Below are 25,441 nucleotides of genomic sequence, written 5' to 3' on the forward strand. Positions count from 1 at the left end.
TCAGTTGGCTCAACAGGTGTCTGGGTGATACTGTAAAAAGTGCAGAAAATGCTGGTGATACACTGAGAGGAGCAGATCCAGTCTCACAGTGTAGTGGGTGGGACATGTGTTCTGAGAAGCATCTTTAATTATGACATTGCAATCAAGACCCTGGTCTCAGTTATGTCAATTTGCTGTTGTAAGAGAGTGAAAATTCGAGGTGAGGTTGTTGCCTTTAGTTTACGCCACACCTGTGTTACAAAACTGAACAAAAAACATAAACCACATGAAAACAACTAAATGTGAGATTTGTGTATGAATTTCTCTAACTTTTGATGGAAAAGTGTAGCTGTAGCCATCAATCCCATTGCCTTCCTTGTGGGCTAAAGCAAATGGAATGGTTAAAATCCATACTGCTCTTTGGAGAATGTTGAGATTTTTATATCAGTTGAATGTGAGGGGAAAGCAAAAAAAAAAGTCTCCACCCGTTTATGGCAGCAGACAATGAAAAATGATTCTCCTTCAAACAGATAACAACCTTACCTCATCCCAGCAATACCTAAAATGGTCTGGAATGGCTTTTCATTATCTAGCTTACACATCTGAAAAATGAAAGGCAAGAAGAATAGAAACAGGAAACCAGTTCCTTTTGATGGATGCAGTTTCACTTCTACCGGCACTCTTGAAATGCACATTCTCAGACACATTTGCCCAATGATTTTCAGAGCAGAGTCCTTGGGGGGATTTCCCAAATGACTGCTACATGCATTAAGAGGAACTAGTGCTCTTCTCTCTCTCTCTCTCTCTCCTCATTCTTGAGCTATGTATTTGTGTGCAGGATGCTTTGCCCAGATCTTTAGATGCAAGATAGGCAAATGCATACCGTAGTGAAATCTGCCCTGCAGTGATGCTCGTCTCAGTGCCAACTGCCAGCACAGCACCTCAAGTTGGGGAAGGCCAATTTTAGGTCCTTAATGTGGTTCTTCTGTTGTACATAAGAATTGCACAGAAGAATTTATGTAGATTGTTCCACTGGGGTAAATTCTCTTTTATTTGCAAACAGGAAAGATTCCGATTCCATTGCCAATGCAATCACAGGCCGTGCTTAAGCAATGCTGCACCACACACCCCCTTCATAGCTCATGAAATTCTGATGTCATCTTATCTCTACTGTCATTGTTCCTGCCTTGAATTGAACACATGGCTGTGGCTTGGCACTGCCAGGCTCCCAGGTTTTGATGACAGGCAGTCTGATGGGATGGAGAGATGAGGTTCTTGGGAGAGGCTTCTTTCTACAAACTCCAGACTAATGGATTATTACTCAGGAAATGTCTAAATAGCCCTGTGGCTTCTTTGACACTGGTCCAAGTCCTGTGAAAGCACCTGGCTCCTCTGTGGGGCTAAAAGGACAGGCAGGGATATTCTTCAGCTCTGGACTCACCCCAGCAACATCCTCTCTCTAGTGGAGGAGGATGGGAAAATAACAAAAGAAAAACTTGCTAATCAATTAGGTAAAACTTTTGGTCTACAAGAGCAGCCAATGCATAAGATTTTAGTTGGTTTATCCTCAAATTTTTCTTCTGCCCTTTACAGAACTGTGAAGTGTAAAGGGCAGAGACCCTGCAGATCATTGGGCATAAGTGGACCTTGATCTTATTTAGGAGCTGGGAGTTTCCTTGAGCAGTAAAACTTAGAATTATTGCTGGTTTGACTTAAGACACAAGCCTTTAACATATTCTCTGTTTTTCCATTCAAAGTCAATTATTTAGATGCCTAACTTGTTTATAGCTTACAAAACCATTGTTTTGGGAACATTTGATTGAATAACAGGGCGAAAACAGAGAAGTTTATTTAAAACTGGAAAGATTTGGACTTCATCCAACTGCTGAGCTTTGCTTGCCTGCTTGGAGAGAGGACCAGCAACAATATGCCACATGGTGAAACACTGTGGTGGGTTGACCTTGGGTGGGTTCCAGGTGACCACCAAGCCCCTCTGTCACTGCCTTCCTCAGCAGGGTGTAGGGGGAGAAAATAAAATGGAAAAACCCTCATGGGTCCAGGTAAAGGCAGTTTAATAAAGTGAAAGCAAAGGAAAATGTAGGAGGTGATGTCCAGCCACCTTCCTGGTCACATTGTCAATGCAGAGTCAGGAAGGGCACCTTGTTCTCCTTCTGCACTGACCTTGGTGTCTGCAGAGCTGTCTCTCACATATTCTCTCTCCATTCTTCTCTGGCTGCAGCTGCTGCTGCACAGAGTTTTTCCCCTCCTTCTTAAATACATTGTCTCAGAGACGCTGCCACCACCACTGATGGGCTCGGCCTTGGCCAGTGGCCAGTCTGCCTTGGCTGGAATTGGCTCTGTTGGACACAGGGGAACCTTACAAATACTGTGACTTAAGTGCCTCTGCTGTGTGGCTGATGGTGCTGTAAGGTTTGACAAACACTGCCTCATTGTCCTGAATTTCTTTTAATGCCTCATCTGTTTTCTAAATGGTATTAACAAATGATAGCAACTGGAAGTTCATGGACCACTTTAGGGAGGACTATACAATACCAGTGACGTGTGTGTGTCTTTAGGGAATGGTGCAGAAATCTTAAAATTATCTGAAAGGGTGTGGAAAATGCTTTTATCAGGAATTTGGATTTGATTTGTCAAAGACACAAATACTGACTCACTGGAGTTGCAATAACAGAGTTTCTAGATGCTGTTAAATACTTCAGGATGATGCACATATAAAACCCAGTCCAAAGCAGGATACACTTGCACCAACCTTCATGCCCAAATTATCGTTTAAACACAGAAAACTGTTGCAATGAATATCTTCACTTTGAGGGATGTGTTGCAAAGTGCTTTATGTTGCTGTCTTTCTGTGCTGGCAGGGAGAGATCATTAGGGACAAATGACATATTTCATTTATCTCAGACAAGCTACTTACAAGCTTGTCCAGAGTTTCCTGTGAATCTTACCCTTCCCTGCAAATAAATAATGCTGGAGTTCTGCCACTGCTTCCAATTTGAGGAGAATTGGGATCCAACAGAGGATGCAATCCGTGGGACAGTTGTTAATATAGCAATTTCTATAGCAACATTCAGCATCTATTAGTCTCCATGGGTGCACAGAGTCTCTGATGGTGGAAGCCTGGGGAGACCTGCCTTTGAAGTGTAGCTGCAAAGTGGCCATAAAAAAAAAAGATATATTCCTCAATTTCACCACTTGCAGAACTTCCATTCTTAGGCTCCAAAAGCACAGCTATTGCTAACGTGACAGACCTTCGGAGGCAGAAGCACAGGCACAGCAATCTGTGGGAGAGTGATGGGAAAGGCCCACAAAGAATGCTGACCTGGTTTGCAAGTAATGGGCAAGGTCAGTGCCAAAAGCAGCTCGAGTTACAGCTGGAAGGAGCTGGCACAGAACATGCTGACTGTAGTTTTACACCACTTAGCTAAGATGCTGGGAGTGATGGAGGATCATTTCCCACCACGATGGCTGGAGTAAATGCTGTGGCCACAGGTGCTAATATAAATCCCTCATCAGTGGCACTACATTAAGTCTTCTGCCCTGCCTGTATGCCTGGAAATCAGGAGAATCAAGGAGTCAAGGCTCTACAATTCAAAAATAAATAAGCACTACTGTGTTTCCACCTAACACAGGTGTGAAAAAAACCCTCCATTACTGAAAGTCACTGTCAGGACGTTGTCTGGGTTCGCTGCAACAACAGGCTTTTCTTTGAGGTGCCTGTCCAGCAGTCAACTGGCTCAAATCTCACTGGTCCCAGTGTTCTGACATCCCCTTCTTAAGTACAGGTGTGATGTGAACATTTGGTGTTCTCTATATCTGTAACAAGGTGCAGGCCATCACTCCAGCAAAGAAGTACCTTCTAATAGTGGTGACAGAATGTCACTTCTCCCACACCCTGTCATCTTCCTTGCCTGTGTAGAGAGAGTAGAAAAGTGTCACAACTGAGTTTCCTCCTGGCAGGATTTATGTTGCCCAATTTTAAGTATCTACAACATAGATGTCAATGTAAGAGCTCATTATCCAAACTCCCCCTTGCAATCAGTGAAGAGAAATGGGCACTTTTAAGGCAGAGCTAATCAATAATTCACCAAAGAAGGTGAGGGAAGGCACCTTTTTTTTTTTCATTTGCAGAGTCTCAGGGAATCAATATGCTGGATGTGAGAGTTTCCATTCCTGGTGATATATGCCTCAGGTCTCTAATCCTCTAGTTAGGTAGTTGCAAGTGTTTCAATGTCAACATTTAAACCCCTCCCCGAAATTAATGACAATGCTATTTTTCTAGTACAAGCAGTAGAATGCCTTGTTTATAGTTTCATTGCATGTAAAAACAGTGTTTCAGAGTAATATATATATATAAAACTGTATTATAGAACCCGTTTAGTAATACTACTTGTAAATATTTCTTAGGGCTGTTAGGCTGTTTTAGAGGCTTTGAGTAAATATATGCCACTATCAAGGAGGAGCAGCATTGTTAAATAGTAGAGCAAAAGGAGGCTTTTATAAATAAAAAAGCATCTGGCTCAAAATGGGAGGTGGAAAAAGAGCATAACCTTGACTGGTTAAATATAAAACCAGACCATATATAAATATAAAACCATGAGGCAGACCTAAGGAGATTTTGAAGAACAACTTGCTGAAGGCATAAAACCATGGAGGGGGAAAAAAAAAAAGTTCTTTTCTCCAGAGGAGAGACTCTGCCAGGGAAGCTGCATAGCCAGTGGATGTGCAAAATACACATGCATGAAAAATGACATGGCAAAAAGCTGAACGAGCTATTTGCACTGGTGTTCACTCAGAGGAAAGTTGGATTTTTCTTTTACGTTGCCATGGCTGAAGATCCCCTCTTGTGTTCAGGTGCTGGTAGGAGAGAGAGTAGAGTAAATGGAAATGAGAAGGAGGTAGAACAGAGGTGAAATAAACTTTCTCATTGTTTCATTAGAAGGAGAACTGGTGCTTTCTTCCAGACCTCCAGGATGGGAATCTCTGCTATTTAATATATTCATAGCTGAGCTAAAGAGTAGTTGGAGTTGATCAGGTTTTCTGGGGTTAAATTGTTTTTGAAGGTGTTAGTCAAGATTAAAGCTAGAGAAAAGTGTTTGGACAATTGCTTGAGAATAGCTCCCTGAAAATGCACCTTGACATTTTGACCTGGTCAGAAAGGCTAAGAAAATATTGGGAATAATTAGGAAGGAAATGTCAAATGAAATAAAAAAGTTGCTGTATGCCAGTGTGTGCAATGGCACGTTTAACTTTGTTCATAGAATAGAATCATTAAGGCTGGGAAAGAACTCCAAGATCTGTGAGCCCAACTTGTGACTGAACACAACAGTCCCCAGGCCAGAGCCCTGAGTGTCACATCCACACATTCCCTGAACACCTCCAGGGATGGGGACACTCCACCCCTCCACTGGGCAGCCCCTTCCAGGGCCTGACCACCCTCTTCATGTGGGGAAAGAGGGTGCTCAGAAATCGTGGGACCAGAGGTTTCAGGTGACCAGGCAGGGGTGGGAATATTAATTTCTCTGAACACAGCACCCCCCCAGGCACCAGATAACCTGGTTGGGCTGCAGATTGAGAGCAAACAAAAGGAAGTGCTCATTTTACACAACACGCAATTAAGTCATGGGATCCACTGCTACAGGATGTTTCGTATGCCAAAATATATATAGGTTTGAAAAATGATTAGACAATTCATGAAAGAAAGGTCCATTGAGGGCTGCTAAACAGGAAGATGCTGATGTAACCTCCAGCTCAGGAAGTCCCCAGGCTGCAGATTGCCAGGAGCTGTGAGGGTTGCTGGGGGAATGCTCTCCGAGTCTTTTCTTTTTGCATCTGTTACTGGTCACTGCCCTCCAGGGAACAGGGAGCAGGCAGTGGTGAGTTGTTGCTGTGGTTCCTGCATGCAGCTGGTGACACATTGCTTTGGAATCTGTGTCTTAGGATATTCAAACTGAAAGGAGAACTGAGTTTAATTGTCTTTGTTCCTGCAGTTTGTCTGTTCTGGGTGTTTCACCCAGTTTTGGTGATGAAACCAGAGCGCTCCAATCCTTTCCAATTGTAGCATGTTCAGTTTTCCAGTGCTACCAAAATTATAGAGAGTGTGGATGTCTGATATTCCTGGCCAGTATTACCAAATAAGAGCAAAGAAACTACCAAAAATAAAGGGAACAGAACAAGAAGGATATTTTTATTCATGCTGAGTTCTGGTTTGGTCTTCTACCGATGGCTATATTTGAGTTGTCAGTAGTTGATTTTGGTTCATTATTAGTATTTTAACCCAGCATCTATTTTAAAACAATGCAGATGCCCATTCCCTGGGAATTCAGCCTATTTAGGGAGTTTGGTGCCTATGTCCCTTTCTGGTGCGGGTTTTGAACTCTTCAACTGCAACTTTTCAGAAGAGGAACGGTGGATATTCCTCCTCCCATGCTGGGAATTCTTCCTTAAAGGCAGACTTAGAACAGGAAAGAGCAATTCAAAAAATTCTATTTCAGGGGAAATCAATCTAAATACGAGTTACCCAGAGTAAAACAAGTTCTCTTTGGTGCTAGTAGCCAAGTGTAATCTTTCTATCAGATAGAAATCTAATGGGAAATCAATGACTGGACCATTCTTTGTCCTTTATGTTTTGCTGCTGCACTGATGGAATCCTGGATTTACTCAGCCTGTCTGCCAAGTGCCCCATCCATGGAGGAGCAGCACAGCTGGGAACTGGAGCCCCAGAAGGCAATTATCAAATGGGACACACTGGCATTCAGACACTCTGTAGCACATCACAGAGATCTTAAGCATAACAGGAAAAACAGCCAAGATTTTTAGCAATGACATTGCAAGACAGACTTTTAATTGGTGCAGGAAATTGTTAATGTCTAATTAAGTGAAGACTTTATAATTTTCTGTGGTTAGAACTGTTGGTTGATATCTTAGATTTCATTTCTATTAAGAAGATACTCACTTTAAACCAACACTTAGAAGCTTAAATAGCAAGCATTGTGCTTTCCTTGGTAATACATTGCTTTTAACATTTCCAAGTCATGAAGTGTGATGTGATTAGCTGAAAAGAACCCACCAGCTCTGGTGAGCCTGCAAATTGTTCTGTTTAGCACTAATTTTCTATGCTTGGTTAAAAGAAAGGATGGTATTTGTTATTACCATTTAAATTGTATGTGATGCTCGTATTTAGGCTGAGAGCTTTTGTATTTGAAAGAAATGGAACTGGAAGCACATTTGCTGTGGGAGTAACTTGTGCCCAATGTAGACAAATAACTACAAAGTTGTGTCTTTTGGCAGTTTTCTTTTTTTAATTTTTCAAATCACTGGAAATTTTTTACCTTATGCCTCTGTTAAAGTTAGCAATACATTGATATTCATTTTGAGAAGTTAGCAACAGCTATTTTTATTTACAAGAATAGTGTTTTATTTGTGCTCCTCTTCACCGTTAAAACTCCTCAGAATATCCATTTGAAAGCAGGCTAGAGTTCTCCTCTTTCCGTTTCTTTTTCTAGACATTGGTTTCAAAATTTCACTGAACTAGAAACTGGAAATGTTCTTCAGATTTCCCCAACATATTTATGATTAATGCCAAAACTGTCTTTTCGCTTAAGCATCTCTTCTTTTTATGTCTCATGTGCATATCTGGAAACAGTCGCTGCATCTCCTCAGCCTTTGTTTTTGGGTCAGAGAAATCCCAGTCTTTAAAAATGCTTCTCAGAATTCTCCACACAGATCGTTTGCTGCCCCACCCATCTGAGCAGGTGTGGGTTTTTCGTTCGTTTGTTTGTTTGTTTGTTTTTAATGAATGTAAAATAATTCTTTTTCTCTTTAAACCAGCATTGTACCATTGCCTGGATAAATTCTGTTCTGCACTGTGTACCCACAGAGCTGCTGTGTTCATCTGACTCGTGTGTAATGTTTTTCTTCACACAGCACTTGATTAGGTTTGCAGAAGGGGGGCTGAAGTGCCTTCTTTGCATTATTTTCAAAGATATAGTTGTTTGAATGCCCAGATAGTTCCTAGTTAACATGTTTCAGCCTTGTAGCAATTATGTAGTGACAATTAGCATTTCAGATACTTCTGTATACTCCATTGACAGGCTCTGAAGTTTCTATGGAAAATGATGATTATGAGCCCATCAAAATAGCTTATAATTGCTTCCCCACGTCTCTTTTTTTTTGAAAGAGAAACTATGATGAAAAGCACCGTGGTGCATTATTCAACAATGCTTTTTCACACTCTGAATACACACTGATGCCCATCCCCTGAACTTCTGTTGTTATCCTGGTGCAGTAAAATGGTTTATCTCCCAGGCGTCATCCTGAGGCTCCTCTTGGTCAAATCCTGTTCTGTTGCACAAAATTACTGATTTCTTCACTTACCATGAATTTCCCATCACTCGTTGCTTAGTGTGAGACCACTTACTTACTATTAGAAGTAATAATTAATTAATTTAACAGGCAATATATATATTGTCATATTACTGATTTGCTCTCTGCTGTTACTCAGACAAGCGATTTCCTCTTTTTTTTTCCAGTGTTTTTGTTGTACTTGTCATGCAAATCAAAATGTAAACCTCTGGGTAGAACATAGGTATTTATACATGGGCGTTTGGAGGGTTCCTCGAGCACAAAGGTTTTGTAGAAAAAAGGTGGGAAGATTCTGTGAGAGGCTCTGCATTAATCAGGATGAAGCCTGGCAAAATCTCCATCAGCTTTGGTGAGACTGAGAGAAAATACTAATAAATATAATAAATGTTTGGGTTTCAAGAGAGATATAAATATTTATTGATAGTTTTTTTTCTTAAGTAAAATAATTACTGAATTTTCAAGGAAACGTTAGTATCTCCTTTTATATTTATTTAATTTTCTTCTCGAGCTTTACCGAAATCTGAGCTAGCAGCGTGTTAGAAAGGTGTTCCCTGTGATGCCTGGGCTACAAAATGCAGGTGGCAGGGCTCTGCACTAGGGGTTAACACACCCAAAATCTCGCAGACCTCTGGACATCCGAGCAAGGAGAGTCTCCTTGTGCAATCCAGAGCCAATCCTTTTCCTGAGCCTGCAGGGAAGGGAGGGGAGCGGACGGGAAGGGAACACGACTGCCCGTGTCTTCTGTTGGGAGGCTGCCAAGAGGAAGCAGCTTTAACTTTTGTGGAAGGTTAGGCAGTTCCCAACCATCTTTCTGGGAAGCACTGCCCTTCTTCCAGGCAGTGCCAGGAGGAGAGGCCATGAGGCCTTGGTTTGGATTTTCCTCTGTTGAGAAATGTGGGAAGAGCTGCACGACACCGTGTTGGGCCCCTTAAAGAATGTCTATATTGGGATGTGTTGTATTTTGGGCTGTTCTTTTGCCCCTTGATCAAATTTTCCTCCAGTTCTTAAGCTGCTCTTCCCAATCTGGGCATCCACAGATGGAGAGAGTGGCCGTGTGGTGCCTGGTGTGGGATGGAGGAGATGGAATTCCCCACGGCAGCTTCCCCCCTTCCCATGGGGTGACAGAAGGAACAGTTCCTCGGGTGCCCATAGGCTGAAGCTGTGCTTTATTAAACTAAATTACTTTTTTTTGTTTAAATTTTTTTTCCTCGTGAGTTATTTATTATTGTGCTTTTGCTCAGTTATCAAATTGGAAGCAAATGGTGGAAGAATTCGCTTTGCATGTAAATGAGAAAGGCTGAAACTACTTCTCTTCTCCGTGGCACTTTGTGTACAGTTTCCTTAAGCCCAAATGGATAATCTTTCCATAATGAACTTGAGGATGTCTTTTCACACGAGTAGTTTCAGTGACTTTAGTGAGATTTCATGCATTAATAGGCAAGCGAGATTTTACCTCTGAGAGCACCAAATCCTTTTGGAAAAATCCTATAATGTTTAAGTAGAAGAGAAACTAAAGAATTTATAGATTAATGACTCAAGCCTAAGGAACCTAAGGGAGGGTTTTCATAGGTTCTTTGGAACATCTGGTAACATTTTGCATTAATGTTTTGTTTACATGGGGTTAATAAACTGAGCAGCAGCAATAGGAATTGTAGGCAAGTAAGCAAAGTCCAGGGGAAGAGGCAGTGGAAGCCACCCTTATTAGCAGTCTATTAAGCAGTTGCAGTTTGTAACACTTTATTAAAGTTTTAATGGGCATATTAATAATTATTCCTCTTTATGAAGTATTTAAAAATGGAATTTCCATATAAAGCATGATCGTATATCCTGTCACATTTAAGTGCAGGAACAGGATTTTTGTTCTGTGCTTTAGGGTTTGTCCAAGCACCAGTAAAATTAGGTTCTCTTTCCTATTGTAGCTGCCAGAGGTGATCAGTCTAACCAAAGGAATGTGGTCTTTCTTGACCTATAAATGCACTAAATATATTTTTTATAACACCTTGCAATTGTGCCTTGGGCAAGTACCCTGTGAGTCTGGTTGAGAAAGGGGGGCAGGCTAACTACTTTCTGTTTAATTACCTCATCCAGATAATACCAGTTCCAGTCCAAAGCTGCTCATTCACTGGCATGGACCTAAGTCAGATTTTTTTTAAGAATGAAGTGGTATTTCTTAGGAATAAACCAGCGGTGCAGGATTTGACCCTCTGTGGCTCACATAACCTTGTTTTGTGCCTGTGATTTATTTATTTCTCTCTGCTTGTGCAAAACAAGAGCACAGAAATCCACGAGCCTGGTTGGGAAAGCTGCACAACTGCCACTAGAAGAGTGGGGCCTTTTTTTCCCCCCTCTCTTGTAACGAGGATGAGCAGATGTTAAGCATCTCTTCACTCTTTTATGATTGAGATTTATACAGCCCAGCAGTATGGGTTGAACAGTCTCTAGGTATGTTTTCTGTTAGAGGCTGATAAAAGAAATTAATGACATCTGGAATTTTAAAGAAAAGTAAAAATGGCTTCATTTAAGGCAGCAGCCATAAGAGCAAAATTAGCGTTGATGGCTGATTCCTGAAAGGATGGTGTTGTAAGTGGTTATCAATGTATGGGAAAAGGAGAACTTGATTTAAAACAATTGAGTAGGGAAACAGTATATGAATCATGAGGAAAAAAAGGGAGAAGTTTGCTGTATTTATGAAGTGTAGCAATTCAGGCTACATAATGAGAACTTCTTTAAAAGAGTGAAAATTCAAATAACTTACCTCTGACATCCTCCCCTTGAGTAATAATTGTGCAGGATTCCTGCAAAAATTCTATTCTCATAAGCAGCCTATGAATATAGGAAATTATATTGCTAATTTTTCACTCCTTGTAATGTTTCTAATCATCGTTAATGGCCTTCATTATTATTCAGTTATTCTGTTTTAGAAAAGCCTGCCAGTTATGCCAAATTATGTGGGGATGTATGAGATTCTATGGAAGTTTCTTCACCAGATACTGGAATGATAAGTGACTATTTGTCCTTACAGGCTGAGAAAAATGAATTGTTACAGATTCAGAGCACTTTATGGCGAGGCAGTAACATCCCTGGCTGTACCTGCTAGCACGAACATTTGAATCACAGGAACATGAAACACAGGCTTGAAATGATATAAAACACAGTTCTTGGGTTTATAGTTTTTTCCAACTGTTTGGTGGAGTGCCCAAGCAATCTGTGATTAGCTTTGTCATAAAGACTAAATCCGTGGGCTTATTTTTTTTTTTTTTTTTAAATGTCTCCTACCACTTTCTACCCAGCACAGTTGTTGGAATTCCTTTCTGACATGAGTTTTCATTCCCCCATTCACAAGCACGCACCCTGTCAGAATACTGGGGGCTTGATTTAAGTGGTTATCAGTGTCACTGTAACACACAGTCATTTTCTGTTGCATTTTTTTCTCTCTGGCTGAGGATCTGCCGTCCTTATTTGCTTAATAAATGGGCAGTTAAGGGTCTTCATTTTTTATGCTTGCTGCACATTCATGTTTTATTATTATTTTATTCTTTCTATTTATAGATTTTGCATTAACATTTGATGAATTTTCCACATAAATGGCAATGCTTGATGTAATTCATATCACTCTTAATATGTACAATTTGCATATATTATCCCAAGCAATGACCTAGTAAATGAATTAAATAAGCCTTGGTAATAAGAATGACATATCTGAGCCCGGTTTAGACAACAAAAGCCAATACCTCACCAAAGCAGGGCAGTGTGGAGAAAACACAGGCACCATCTCAGAATACTATATATATATTTATATATATACTCTAATTCATCCCAACCTGTGCTGCAAAGACACAAACACCTTCAGAGAGTGAACCAGTGTCCGAAATAAACTAGTTAAGGGTTATATTTTCAGTTGTTTTGATGAGCCCCAAATCTTGAAGAACAAACCCTCCAGTGGGCTGCATGTGGGTTTTATTAATTTTGAACCTAAAAACATTCATTAGATCAACTCTGTGAAAGCAGCAGAGGAAGAATTGTAATTACTTGCATTGTGAAAGCCCCTGGCTATTCTTCCTTGAGGAGCTGCCACAAAACATCCATTTAAGGAAAAGAGACTTGTTCACATCTAGGATGATGAAGCAGAAGAGTTCCACAGTCTAGGTGGGTTTCTATATGTCTGCTTTACCTGATAACTTTCCTGTTGCCAGCCATTAACCCAGCTCAGAAGGAGCATCTTCTGAAAGCTGTAGCAGGATCCATTTGGGTTGTGGAGCTTCCATAAGGTTTGCTGAGACAAGAGAATCATTAAGATTTATACCATCCTTGCAAGAAACTCCCACCCTAAGACTTGAGTGTTATTAGGGAAGTATTTATCCCTTTAGTGATCATTCAGTGTTAATATTCATTTCCTATACTATCAAATGTCTCTGTTGTGGCCATGCTTTTGTTTTTCTTTTTGTCAGTGATTCATATTTAGGTTATTGGACCTGATTCTGGTTTCTCACAGATTTTTGCTTTAGCTTCACGGAAGCTATTTGTGATTTACATTAATTTCATGCTATTGGAATTATTCCCAGCAATCTCATTGTGAGGGTTTTTTTTTTCCCTGTCTTTACAATTGTTCTTTGCTTTCCCTTTGGCAACTATGGAAATGTTAGGCTTTGCCTACAGAAATTAATTATTTCAGGCTAAACTTCTTTGTTTTGATGTACAATGAAGCCATTATACCTGCACCAGGTTGAGAAAATGCATTTGTACATTTATCCCAGGATGATTTTGCCCGGTGAAATAACTTGAGTTATTTTTTATTAGGCTGTTGAAGCTCCCAGCACTATTCTGCACCTTCACAGTTCGATCAGTGGCTGGAAGGACACATTTATTCATTACAAGTTATATTTGATGGATGTGACAATCTATTTGCCTGGGTGCTCTTGATAAAACTTCAGCCAAAAATACAGTCAAGGCAAAATGGGTAATAACTCCTCAGAATTTCAGGGGAACATCATGAACACCCTCTGAGAGCCAGCATGTTTGGTGGGTTCTTTTTTTAACCAGTTCTTAATTCCACTTAAAGAGCCAGCTCACATTTGAATCCAGTTCTCCTCCACCATCTAGACGAAGAGGCAGCTTACTCTGGAAAGGAACAATCCCAATCTACTTTATAGCACAGGCAGAAGTTTCTCTACAGCTGAAAACCCCATATGGAGAACACTCTACTGCCAAATTTCTATCTATTAAGTTGAATAGGATCCAGCATATGTGGCTCCCTTGATTGCAGTGCTGACCAAAATGTGCAAAGAGAAATGTGTTCTTTCAAACAGACAGCTCCTAAGACAAGCTGGGCTTGAAGACTTGTAAAATTGAAATTCGGTCTGGTCACACGCAATCACCAGTGGGCAAAACCCTGGGCTCTCCCGTTTTCTGCTCCTGGTGAGATGCACTGCCTACCAGAGAGCAAGGATTTGCTGCATTCTGCACCAGCCAAGTTCTCTAGCTCATTTTAAAGTGTAATTTAAGCCGGTTTTTGGTTTTGTTTTTTTTTTTTTTTTAATTCTTCACTATGCCTCTCTGATGACAAAAGCAGTTTCCCAGCTCCCAGCTGCTGGTAGGGTACATCCCCTGTTCGGTCCAGGGGCAAGGTTTATGTTAGACAGGTGAACCCACTTCACTTGGGTGCAGGTAGCCCAAAATTGCCACACTGTGGGCAGCTCATTGCAGGCTGCAAAACCTACCCAAGAAACAGAGATTCCTGTGGGCAGCTGATCTTCCTCTGTGTCTGCACTCAGGGAGTTTGGTTATAGCTGGGTCTGTTCCGTTGTCCCACACACCCCTGATGGTCATTTTGAACTGGATCACTGGGCTGATCAGCTGTACTGACCAAGAAAACCTGGCTGGTTTTGTTATCTCTGAACCCTCCTTACAGGATCTCTGAGCTGATGGGGGAAGCAGCTCAGAGGCAGTGGCTTAACTGGCATTTAATAGGCAGGAGAAACACGAGCAGTTGCAACAGCAGCTTTGTGCAATTAGGAAACCTCGTTGGTCAGTTTGTTGCTGCCTCTGGTTTGGGAGGAGTCCTGCTTTTTGGAGTCTGTAGGTGCCAGCTGTGTCAGAGTAACACAGGAAATCCCAGAGGATTCAGAGGGTTGGTATCCACAGAGGAGCACCTGGCACACTGTTCCCCTGCACCACCTTAATGTCACTTTGTGTGTCCATTGTGTGGCTGTCCAGCACTGGGATCAGCATCTGTTCTCACTCAGGTAACAAACCCTGCCTGCACAGTAGGGCCTTAGGGATTTAAGCTTCCTGTTGATTTTAGGGATTGGTTTGAGACATGGAAGACATTGAGCCAGACAGGTACCTCCTTCAGAGGAGTGTGCCAGCCAGGAGCAAAGAGGCTGCCTGTGACTAAGCTGGAGTCACAGGAACATAAACTCTTCCAGTGTCCTGACCCCCATAAAGATGAGGTGACAGCGTTCTCCCTTCTTGCCACTCCATTTATAGTGTCAGGTTTATGGAAAGTCTTTGGGAGTCAGTGGGATGTAGGCATTTAACCTGCTTAAGTACTTTTGTAAATCCCTTTGGACATCCACCTAAACTGTTAGGCACAGAGAGCTTTGCATTTTCAAAGGCAAAGTAAGGACATTAAGTAATTAATCCCCACAATGTTTCTGTGATCTGTTACCATCTATATGGATGAGGGGACTGATATGAAGGAATTGAGGTTGCATGGAGATGTACAGAAATATGGGATCTCTTGATAATCAACCCTACAGTTCCTTCCTTCCTGCTATTCTACCTTACTGTTATTTGCAGATGATTAAAATCAGATCCATAGACTTCCTGCACAAATGAAGTCTCAACTCTGACTCACCTGCCATCCTATTAAGAAAATATAATAGAAAATGAGGACATATCCCTTGTGTTTTCTTAGGTTTCAATTGTTTCCAGGGGCCCAGGCAGCATGGAAAAGTGGTTAGTAATGCACTAATATTGGACAAAATCTTTCACAAACCATGTGTCTTTGAACAATTGCTGTTTGATGTGATGTGCAAAAAACTTCCTTTTTTTTTTTTTTTTAAATTTTATTTTATCTGCCTGATTCCATTGACTAAATCTCTACAGTAAGAATGTAAGTTTGAGGATTTGGGTACAAAAAGGAAAGCAGCAGTTACATGCCAGGTTTTTTTCAAGTGGAGAGGAGATTAGGCAGATGCCAGCTGGAAACAAGTTTTGAAGCTCTGTGTATCAGATGGGCAGCACAGCCCTGGTCTGCTGGGTTTGGAGAAAGCCTGGAGATAAACAATAACCTGAGTTACTTTATCTGAGTTCTCTGGGGAGTGGCTGTACTGGCCCCTGGGAAAGGTTTTTCTTCCATTTTTGGGATACCTAACAGATGGAAATAACCAAATAAAAGACTTCTCCTTGGAGAAGGGACACTAAAGTTTAATGTGTGTCCTGTGTAGTCTTGAACTCAGCTTAAATAAATTAGTTAGAGCTGCATGAGTATTCACTGAGCAGAGGTGAGAGGAACAAAGCTAGACAGAACTTGGGAAACGCATTTAATGCTTTTATATTTATAAATTATTATAATTTAATAGTTTTACTCTTTTTCATTAGCATTTGAGTCTTGAAAATACTTTATGATAATCACTAACTTGTCATTATACTGTTGTTGTCTGGACTTAAGGGACACCTTAGAACTTCTGATATGAATTATTTTTTAATAATTTGTTTGCAAAGCCTTTATTTTCTGGGCACATCTGGCCATAGGAGAGAGTCTCTGTCTTCATGGATGGCATTGAAGACAGCACTGGTTGGGCAGTTCAGTAGCAGCAAAACCAGAATTGAGTCCCAATCCATTGCTCTAAGCACAGGGAAGTGATGTGCTTCCAGTCAGAACAGCTCAGACTTATTTTTTTAAAATTAATTATTCTTGGTTTATAGCAAATGTGGTATTATTCTGGGTTGAAAGATTCAGGAGGCTCATTTTCCAGCTTTGGCAGCCCACTCTTCCTTGCTCCTTCAGCCTGGAAAGTCATTCCCTCTGGGATCTGGGGATCATTCAGATTTGGAAAGCTTGGCTTTCAGATTGCTCCCCCTACCTACTTCTTCCACTTCCTCTGCTTTCCCCTCTTGGACTCTCCTTTGCCCAGGAGAACCGTAGAAACGTTGGCTTTTCCCGAGCCATCTGTGCGAGAGTAGATAATATTGTCATCGAGACACTCGTAGTACTGCCCTGCATTTCATCACCCAGGCGGTGTCTGCGCTGTGTTCATCCCCTGCTGTTTGTCAGCTCCGGGCACGTGACCTCTCTGGGCTTCAAACACTTGCAAAATAAGATCAGGAAATGGTTTGCTCCGTACAGGACTCCCTTGGACAGTTGTCTGAAGGGCTCAGCAACTTTTAGTTGTGCATCCTAAAAAATAATTGTTTAACAAGGCAGAGGTGAGATGGCAGGATATTGGTTTAAATTGTTAATTTTTTTTTTTTAGTGCTACAGTCTTAGGTGGAATTTTGGCTTCTCTGAAGTCAGCGACAGAACCTGCAGTGACTTTGTTGAGGCCAGGGTATCCTGGTGTAGTCCTAACCACCTAAAAGGTTGACACCTAGTAAGAACAGATATCACACTATTTCTCAAATGTTAGTAATATAAATATAAATAAGTTTTACCATGAAAAGTAACGTGCAAATATCTCTGATTGAGAAATACCCTTTACTCTTGGTTGCCGTCTCAAATGCTCCTGATATTCAAATAAACTGCAGGATTTATAAGCAGTGGAACAGAACTTTGAGAAAGTTATGGCTGGTGTCTGAGAGCTGTAACATTTACAAACACTAAATGCACAAAGCCATATATTTTTATGTTTGCCATTCCAGACCCATGAAACTCTTATCCCAAAGGTTACGAGACAAGGGACTGAAAACGAATCTATTACACAATTGCTGCAGGGAGTTGCTGAGCACAGTAATTAATTGCTGGTGTATTCATTTGCAGCAGGAGGAGCAGCAGAAGGAAAATATCTCGTTGAATTCGGGATTGTATTTATTCATGTATGCACTGTGGTGTTACAGCACAATTATTATCTGACACATTGGAGGCAGACTTGTGCTCCATTAGCTGCTTGAGCTGTGTGCTATTATTGGATGATCTGCTACGGAAACGCACAAAACATTTATTTTGAGAGATGCATTCTGGATTATAATTGATGCCTCACAGATCTCTCAGCCTGGCATCCTCCAAACCCAGCAAGAGAAGTAGGAAAGCTCAGCTTGGCATTCCTGTATGGTTGGTTGGTTGGTGTCCAGCCTCCAGAATTGCTGAGGTGTCCAAAGGGGCAGCTTGGGCTCCAGGATTGGAATTCTCCAGTGAGGGGCTCTGGGTTTTTATCCGTGTCTGGAAGGAGACACAGGGGCAAGCCAGCCTGTGCTCTTTCCAGTTTCCAGTGCAATGCTGGCACCAATCCACAGGCAGCTGCTCATCCAGCATTCCTGGCTAGGGGATCATTTCAGCAGCTATATAATATGTCAGCCAAGAGGAAGCAAGAAGGAAAAGGAAAGCAGAGTTATGAAGTTAAACCCAAGAAAATAAAAATTGCAGGCAGCTGTAGTGTGGCAATGACTGCTGGTGGGGTAATAGTTTATTCAGTGATTCTGCCAATAAAATCTCACAAATTCTATTTGGAGATATTTTTTCCCCCCCTGAATTGGTAATTATTGTTTGTACGAAGCTTGTGAAATCTGACATGACAACAGCTGATGTAAAGGTTTGTACTTTGGACAGGTCCTAAAAAGAGTAAATATGGAGTAAATAGTGAGTGTGGGCAGAACTGTGATGGTGTGCAAGTGTCATCCTCCCAGGAATGAGGGAAACACCGTGTGCTTTGCATCTCAGTAACAAGTGCTCAGTTGGAATCCCAGCCCCACCAAGCTCAGCCGTGGGATGTGCCCACGTGCCAGATTGTCTGCAGGAAGACATGGAGTGTATCCCACCCTGCCCCAGTGGAGCAGGGTGAGGGTGAGGGAGAAGGCTCTTCCCATGCCCACCTTTTGTTCTCCTGTGAGTGATTGTCCCTGTGAGTGATTAAGGTCTTGGTCTTGTCCTTGCGCTCCCAGCCCTGCAGGAGCCTCGGGGTGCCATCCTGGTGGGTTATGGAAGGTTGTTTCACACACAGGAGTAGGAGAATCCAGTCTGGAATGATCATTCCTGAAGATTCTAAAAATAAACCAACGGCCTCCTCTCGGCCTTCTAAACAAACAGCCCCACTGATGGTGGCGTTAACCTCAGGCTGATGAAAGGAACAAATGGAAGCGATGACAGGATTATGTTGCTCTATTAATATGACAGATTCTAATTTGTGGGAAGAAAGGAGCCTCATTCAGTGCTTTATTACTTTCAGAAATTCTAAAATCAATGCAAGATATGCCATAAGCATCATTCTTGGCAGGCAGTCGTTGAGGTGAGCATATAACTCAAGGATAGCTTGAACTGAATTCTGACCAATTTAGCAAGTAATAAGCAAGGCAGTCTGTGATAAGAACATTAAAAAGAAGAGACAGTAACAGAGTTAGGAACAGATGGCATCCATAAATAATGTTGAAATAATAATAATATTTTAAATTTATATATGATGCCTTTCAGTCTGGAAAATCCCACAGTGCTTTACAAAGCTGAATTTAAAACACAAACTTAAACTGGAATGCACAATCTCTGGTGTGAAATATGACAGTTGTTGAGAGCCCAAGCAATGCCAAGTCATTTGGGACAAGAGAATAAGAATTTTAGTTCACTGCTGTTGCAGTAAGAACTTGAATTGAATTTTATTTCTTTTCCTCTCTTTTAATCTATTCAATCTACCATCACTGGTAGCATCTGGATATTCTACTGTAATACATCCCTATTATCTAGAAAACCCACTCTCTTTACTGTTAATGATGTAAGATAGACTGCTGATTTTATTTATTGAAAGCTCTAAATGATCAGCAATTTGGCTTTCTCCAGTGCAAAAAAAAAAAAAAAAAAAAATTACATTCTCAGCAAAAATATCTCCCAAGGCCAAATTGCCACAGTAGTTTGTGTGTCCTCGTGTGGGGAATATTAACTCCCATGTCAGTGTAAACTCTGAAAGCCTTGTCTTCCCCTGCAGAACATAATTGCTCTTTCCAAACACTTATGTGGCTCAGCCCAACCTGAGGCTGCCTTCTGATCTCAGATAAACCCAGGCAATCCTTCTGGCTTTAGTGGGATTATGCCAACATAAGTGAAACTAAAATTTCCCCCACACCATGTGAGGGTTGAGAGGTGCAGGAGGCACCGTGTGACGTTTGAAGGCTGCAGTGGAAAAGTGCAGGAGGATGAGAGGGAAAAGCCATGCACTGTGTGCACAGAGCAGTGGAAACTATTTAAAGCAGCTTCAGCCTCAAATGTTCTGTGCAGTCCCTTCACAGGGACAGGGAGAAAGATGTTACATGATAGCCTGGATATTTGGGTGATTAGACTCTGTGTTGTAGGAACAATATAAACCAGAAAATATTGAATTCTTCTGAGTGGTGAATGGCACAATCTGTTTGCAGGAGTGTTGAAAACAAATCAGGAAGTGGTGCTGGTTGAAATTAATTATCTTCAATATTTTCCCATTCAGGTCTGTAGGAGTCACAGCCAGTGTTTTGCCATTCCAAGCTCACGTTTTCAATAGTGGCACCTGCAAGGACTTTTTATGCCAGCTGAGCTTTACATCAGGCTTGTGGTAACTGCCCTGGAAACAGCAGAATGACTGCAGGGTACTGGATACCCTGGAATTACAGGAACATTCCTTGCAAATGGGTTGTTCCCTTGGAAAAACAGAAAATGTTTGGTGACAGGGCCTTTTCTGAAGGGAACTTTCTAACCCTCCAGTAAGAGGAAGTTGAAAGGACAGTGGATGGAGTGTTGCTGTACTCTCAGGACCATTTGTTCAAATATACTGGGTAAAATCCATTGTCCTATAAATTAACAGAACTCCTGCTGGTTCCACTGGATCCAGGTTCACTTCTAGTGTTTTTCAGATAAACAATGTGTTTTTTTGGATGGAAAGGAAGAAGAGGAATATATAAATTACATCATCACACACACGGCAAATCTTAGCATAGGTATGGCTTCAGAATATGGGTACTGAATAGTTGTCTCAAACATCAGAGAAAATAGGGTTTTGTTGTTTATTTTGTGTAAGTAACATGTTGAAAAACCCAGTCCTAATCCAGCCTGGATCTGCTTTTCAGGAAGTACAAGTCTTTGGTTTAACTATGGCAATTTGTGTGGGACTTCTTGAGCTGTCAGCTTAGGTGACAAACTGTAACTCATCAAATTCTTGTTCATATCAGCAGGATGTGTGTATAAGCATCACATGCTTACAAGCATGGACTCACTGGTGGTATCTGAGACTCTTGCAATATTTAAAAGGTGCCTTAGTTTTTTTGTGAGACATTGGGCAGTCTCATGTTCTTTTGTTTCCATTTACCTCTTGGGATTTTACGACACAGCGCCTGAATTTCCTGATTTCATTTTTTGCAGTTGCCAATCTGCAATGCCCCAGACTTTACCTGCAAGTTTAAATTGAAGTTTATTATTCAATTAAATGCACCAGAATTTACTTGCAAGTTTAAAGTTTATACTTCAAGAGCACAGGATTGAGCACATCAGGCTTGGCACAACTGCCAGGGCTTCGTGTTGCCATTTCATATGGCATTGGAGTCGATGCCTGGAAGTTGTTACCAACAGGAGCTCTCCATGTAGGCTCTGTACAGCGATCCTGGTGACCTCAGACTGCCTCCTGATGGGCACAAGTCCACAGTTAAAGACTGTCACTGCAGCTGACACCCTTATCATGGTCTGCATGGAGAGCCTGAGTTTGGAGCAGACACAGAGATACAACACATCTCCACACACCGGCACAGAGACAGGGAGCTGGCACCTTGCAGCCTGCTCCCAGATTCCTCAGGCTTGAGAAAACACCCTCCTGTCCTTCAGGGAGTTGGTTTGGGTTCAGAAATAGGGAAGCTGCTTTGATGTGGAGCTGTGTCTCTGCTGACATAGCTGTGCTGTGCTGGGGAGATGCACCACGTCAGGTTGGCCCTGCGTGCCAGATTCCATCAACTGCACGGAGTCCCGTGGGGATTCTGACTTCTTTGAAATGTTTTGGGGTTGTTTTTTGTCTTTTCACCTGAGCTGAGGCACAAGGAAGAGATAAAAGTGTTTAGCTTATTTGTGCTGCTGTCTCTGCTCTACCTTTCAGGCCTGTCAGTGTGGTGAGGTACTCGAATGCTAAATTGGTATGAAAACACAGACCCTCAAAACTTCCACTTTAAATTCATTTTAGTCCAGCTTATAAGAAATGGGTCATTCAGTGGTCTATTTTCTGAGTATTGTGTCAGTTGTGTTCTGTCCCCAGCCCTTATCTTTGCCATACAGACTTCCAGTTTTTAGGCAACTGGTTTGCAGGTTAGACTGCAGGTCCCTAAAAATTTCTGGGGTGTTTTAAAACCTCAGCACCAGCTGAAATTAAGAAAAAAGGTCTGAACACGAAACGTACACTGCTGCTAACGACCACTTTATGTAAATTCCTTTGGGATGATCTCTTTTCTTTCTTCTGGAGGGTGACATTTGTTCTCCCAGTCTGTGGTGAGCCCACAGTGAGCTGGCTGACCACAGTAACTGCTGCCCCTCGCTCTGCTCGCTGCAGATTAGAGCACGGGGGATCTCTGGCTTCTCTCTCTTTTTTTCTCCATCTTTTTTCCTCTGTCTTACTTGCAGAACAACTGAAAAAGGACAAGGTTGAGATATTTCCTGAATGTTGCATTGTGCCTTGCCCTGCATGGTGCACAGAGGAGGTGGGGAGAGAGGATGAAAAGTGCTGTTGGACTGACTTGACTCTTGTGTCACACAACTGCTCTGAAAACAGAGACTGGGGCTTCAAAACAGGTTGCAAGAGGCAGGGCTTCCTTTCAACCTTTCCTGCACCAGCCTGCAGAATACTCACTGCTCCCTATGATTTCTGTTTCTGTCTAGGAAAGTGCCTTTTTTTTTTTTTTTTTTTTTTTACAGTAAGAAAAGCGTTCTATAAATATTCTGTATTTATTATTGTGGTGGAGCTTATTCAGTATGCCTGAACTTAGATCAATAAAATGAGAAGAAGGAGGAAAAATGCCCAAAGATAAAAGAAACCCAGAGAGCTGTGTGTTCCAGAATAAACACAGCACTCCTTGACGTGGTACAGGCACTGTTTGTGCCTGGCTTCCCAACAGGGGTTCTTGCACATCCAGTAACTTTGTTTGTGTTTTGTAAATTAGCAGATGGCTCTTTGATACAAAGGAGAACGTGTTCCCACATCAGATCGAGTATCCCTCTTTCTCTCTTTCCCCTCCTCTGATATTAAACAAATCATAGAGGAAGACTCAACTACAATTGCTAAAAGTAAGGGAGAGATGGAGCCAAGCAAAAATATGTGTAAGTGAACAGTAAAGTTCAATTGATAGCGACTGCAGTGAAGCAAATATAACTGAGCAGGAGATATTCTTATTTCCATAATTTCTGAGCTGTGCTCCAGGGACCCAGGGTACAGCCAGGTCACTTTGTGTGACCCTCTTCACCGTTTCCTTTCCTGCAGAGGTTGCCGAAATCTCATCAGCTGAGGGAATTACTCAGGGAAGTGTGTCACTTCTGAAGTGGGGGGAATAATTTTGTACCTGTCACATGACCATTTCATAGAATCATTTAGTTTGAAAATAACCTTTAAGATCATCAAGTCCAACTGTTATCCCACCCCTAACCCACGTCCCCACGTGCCACATCCACATGTCTTTTAAATACCTCTAGGAATGGTGACTCGGTCACTCCACTGGGCAGCCTGGGCCAGTGCTTGACAACCCTTTTAGGGAAGGAATTTTCCATAATATCCAACCTAACCTGAGGTCATTTCCCCTTGTCCTGTCACTTGTTACTGGGGAGCAGAGCCTGACCCCTACCTGGCCACAGCCTCCTGTTGGGAGGTTGTGGAGAGTGATAACATCACCCCTGAGCCTTCTTTTCTCCAGGCTAAACATCCCCAGCTAAACATCCTCATCTACTCCTTGTCAGACTTGTTCTCCAGCCCCTTCCCCAGCTCCCTTGCCCTTCTCTGGACAGGCTCCAGCCCCTCAGTGCCAGGGTGGAGCCTGCGTCTCACCTGGTGATGTCTGTAAGGCAGAGGGCCTGTTTGCCAGAAGCTGGGCTTGATCTTGGCTGGAGCTTCAAGGCAGTAATTTCAGTAATGTAACAGCAATTAAATGAGACACTTACAGACTAGGTCTGGCTGGAGCATATTCCACGTTGCTCAAAACCCTCTCTTTTTAATTGCTCATCTGAAATTTCTTCGGAAATATTATTGCTGCATTAGTCAACTCGCTGCTTGTTTACTTGAAACCTTGCCTATACAGATAGTGTGATGATAAACTATCATGGGCTTCTTTCTGGTTGCTGAGTGTAAACAAAATATATAAGAGAAATGAGTGTTCTTTAGGGCTGGCCTTCACTTTTTGACCTGTTTGTACAAGACCTGGCAGTACTGGCTCCTAGTCCATGATTGAACCGTGCAGGCACAACGGTGCTGCAAATAAATAAACAGCTACCCTGAAGATAAAAGTCTATTTACTTGCACTTTTTCCCTACAGGTCTTTGCACCAGAAGTCTCAAGTGAAAAAGTACTTCCTCTCCTATTCCCAGTGCCTTCTGCATCCATGTCTGGCTCTACTGACAGTGGAGGATTTATCATTAGCCCTAGTAGGAGTAATGAATCCAATAGCTGTAATGCTTTAGAACAAAAGGGCTTTCTCCCTCTGAAGCTTTGCCTGACATGTAGCTTGTGTCCAAAGGTGGAACAAAGTATGGCTTCTTTTCCCTCGAAAAAGAGGCAACTGGGTAGCAGTTAAAGGGAAAATTGGCCAAAATACTTATGCAAAGACTCAAAGAGTAGGATAAAACCATCCCAAGGTGGATTTAATGCTCATTAACAACAAGTAATACTCTAAGCAGAGGAATAAGAAATTAAGAGAAAAATTTGCATTATATATAGGAAAAATATGTACCATGGAAAAATGCATCTCCAATATTAAACATGGGCACAAGCCCAGTCCTTCTTATTTTACAGTCACTGAGAGTGGCTCCATTGACTTCCAGAGGGCTTGAATGAGATTCAGCTCCAGATCTGGCTTTGTTAACTCATGAATACTCCTCTTGAAATTAATAGTACTTCTTAAGCAAGCAAAGTTAGACAGATTTTTGGTCGTAGAACTCTTGCCCTCGGTACTTCATCATCGATATGATTTGAGGGAGAGAAATGCCTGGTATTGGTGTGTATGAATCTATAGTGATTTGTTCTGTTTCCTAAGGATGGGAGTCTTAGGACATACACAGGGAAATGGCCAAACTATGCAGAGAAGTTTAAGTCTAGTCCCTAAATGTTCCTGATATAATTCCGAGTGTGAAGAGGAGATAAATCATATATTGGATTAGTTTGCTCACTTCCATTGTTTGGGGACTAATCCATTCATGAGCACTCCTTCCTGCTTTGTATTTCTCACCTGAGCATAATTGTGTAGCTGTTTGTAAAGGGTAAATCAGATTGGCAAAATGAGTCTTCACGCTGCAGATCTGTGTGCTGAGCAGTGCTGCTGCCCCAGGAAGGGCACAGAGATTCCATGGGTTTGTTACATTCTTTTTTTGTTTGATGAACATGGAAGACCTTTCCTCTAAATACAGAGTGCTCTGAGTTAAAGCACAGCTTCTGGCTGTTCCTTTGACATGCAACTGCGAAACTCCTTTCCTGCCACACAAAATCATGAATGGTGTGGAATTTGCATTTTTCATGAATATTCATCTAATATTTATAATTATTTTAGTCTTGCTTACATACTCCCCTTGTTTCCTAATACTCAAACCAGCTTTTTAGTAATTAATTTGAATTTTAGCACTAGCGAGTGGCGTCTCCTGCGAAGCCTGTTACAGACATGGCACGTTGTTCTAAATTGCATAATAAATAATCATCCACCACGGTGACACATTCAGCAAAATGGCTCTACCCCTGTT

The 25,441-nt window shown here is 41.7% G+C and overlaps 1 long non-coding RNA gene across 1 annotated transcript; it reads right to left on the minus strand.

Annotated features, from left to right (window-relative positions):
- Positions 1-447: 447 nt before the first annotated feature.
- Positions 448-23,718, minus strand: LOC126637955 (uncharacterized). Its single transcript, XR_007628477.1, has 4 exons — positions 23,544-23,718; positions 12,533-12,634; positions 4,605-4,854; positions 448-3,908 (listed from the first exon to the last, which is right to left on the minus strand). It is a non-coding gene; the product is annotated as an uncharacterized LOC126637955 (long non-coding RNA).
- Between the last annotated feature and the right edge of the window lie 1,723 nt (positions 23,719-25,441).

This window comes from Myiozetetes cayanensis, unplaced genomic scaffold (genome assembly GCF_022539395.1).
Source record: "Myiozetetes cayanensis isolate MyiCay16 unplaced genomic scaffold, myiCay2020 scf16, whole genome shotgun sequence".
In the NCBI taxonomy this organism is placed as follows: Eukaryota; Metazoa; Chordata; class Aves; order Passeriformes; family Tyrannidae; genus Myiozetetes; species Myiozetetes cayanensis.